Below are 2,238 nucleotides of genomic sequence, written 5' to 3'. Positions count from 1 at the left end.
GATCACTTATTATGTAAAATTTGATATGTCTCTGTCACATGGTTCTAATTTGCAGAAAAGGAAAACTATTAATATTATAGAAAGAGCTCATTACACTTTTTTGTGTCAATCATGTGATGCCTTCATAAATTTTTAGTATTTCAGGAACTGCTTGATTTCAATATATCAATTTCTAGCAACTCATGTAAATCACAGATGCCTCACACCTCCATACTCTTTCCTACAAAAGTTTTACAGATCAGATTATATGATCTTTTTAGCCCTGTGGTCCCCAAACCCCCATCTCCCTGCACTTTCCCCTCTACCCCCTCACCCTCACCCCTTTACTGGTCTGTGGCCTGTTAGGAAGTGGTGCCCAGGCATCACTGCCTGAGCTCTGCCTCTCCCTCCCCAACAATCCTCACCTCGCCACCCCCCGTGGAAAAATTGTCTTCCATGAAACTTAGGAACTGGGTTGCAGAGCAGGAGGTGAGCAGACAACCTGTGAAGCTTCATCTGTAATTTATAGCTCCTTACACCTGGCATCACCACCTGAGCTCTGCCTTCCGTCCCTACCCGCTACCCTCCACTCCCCACCTCCCACCCCACACCTGGGTCCATGGAAAAATTGTCTTCCATGAAACTAGTCCCTGGTGCCAAAAAGAATGGTGCCACTGCTAAGCTCCTGTCTGGAGTGGATATTTTTCAGTAAATATTTATCAGTTTCCTGCTATGGAACATCCTTAGAGCTCAGCTCTGGTGATGCAAAATGAACCAATGAAAACAACCTGCTCTCATGAAGCTCACCGTTTAGTGGAGAAGATATACCTAAAATAAGTAAACATAGATATATAAAAAATGACATATCATGGTTAAAGTAAGTAAACATATAAATAAAAAACGCCACATCATGGTAAGCACAATAAAGAAAAAACCATGTCATTCTAGAGAAAGTAAGAAGTGAGTAGGGTGAAGATGGGAACTTCTGTAAATAGAATAGTCTGGAAGGGTCCCAAAAAGAAGTGATTTTTCTGGCTGGGACATCAAGGATATAAATGGAAGCTCCCACCAAACAAGTGGCAGGAAAAAACATTCTAGACAGTGGAAACAACCTAAACGCTAAACAGAAGCCCTATAGCAACAAAGAGTTGGCTTTATTCAAAGAACTGAAAGACATCTGCTTGAGGGTGGGAAAAAGTGGCAAGATAAGACCTTGGAGACACTATCAAGGACCAAAGCTTGAAGGTATTTACAGTGCATAATAAAGAACTTGTATGTATTTTAATTGCAATGGAAAATCATTGAAGACTTTTAAGCAGCGAATCTTTATTAAATTTTAATCAGATAACTGTTAATGGAGAAATGATTGGAAAGAGATAAGAATAAAAGGAGGGAAAGTAGACTGGTTCTTTCAGAGACTCAGGAAGAAGGTGAGGATGTTTGAGACAAGTATTTTGACAACAAAAATATTGTTGCTGAATTTGATATTGGGATAAAGCAAATGGAAAGAATCAAAGATGACTCAACCACTCCGTTTGTAGCTTGAACGATTGGTTAAATGTTTCCACAAAGTACTGAGTTTGGAAAGTCAGGGGAAGAACCAACAGAGGAAGGGGCTAAAGGTAATGATAATACCAGGTCAATTTCAAGGTCTGAAATGTCTCTGAGACATCTAAGTCTCTAAAACTAGTCTGGAGTTTAGATAAGAAGTCTGGGATGTACAGTTTTTGAAGTCACCAGCAGAGTGATTAAAGCCAGCCATAGGAATCTCTGCTTTTGTATGGCTTTACTCAGCATTATTGGGTTTACTTTGAAATTGTTGTTGGTGTTTTCTATCTTATTAATACTTGAAATTCAGTGGGATTTTTTGTTTATCTAATCCCTCTATTGGCTTTTCCATAGAATGGAATCTGGTACAGTCTTTATTAATTCAGATCTAATGTAGTACTCACTATCTAAGACCTTCTCTCTGCCTGGAACCAAAACCTAAAGCCCAGGACTTGGGTTTCTAAATTCTTACATTTGTGTTTCCTAATCCTATTTCCATTATTACCTTCTTTAGGAGTCTTTATGGGTGTTTTTTCCTAATTTCCCACCATTGTATTTTATTATCATAGATAGACTACATTATGATTGACACAATGTATGTCTTTCTGAGCTTTATCCATAAAAAAGGATGAATATAAAGCTTATTCTTTTTATTCAATGGATGGTCAAGAATCAAACAAAATTTTCTAGCAAAAATTTAAAAACGTAAAT

Source organism: Propithecus coquereli, unplaced genomic scaffold, assembly GCF_000956105.1.
Source record: "Propithecus coquereli isolate 6110/MARCELLA unplaced genomic scaffold, Pcoq_1.0 Scaffold35, whole genome shotgun sequence".
Taxonomy (NCBI): domain Eukaryota; kingdom Metazoa; phylum Chordata; class Mammalia; order Primates; family Indriidae; genus Propithecus; species Propithecus coquereli.
Note: the sequence above shows the minus strand (reverse complement) of the source record.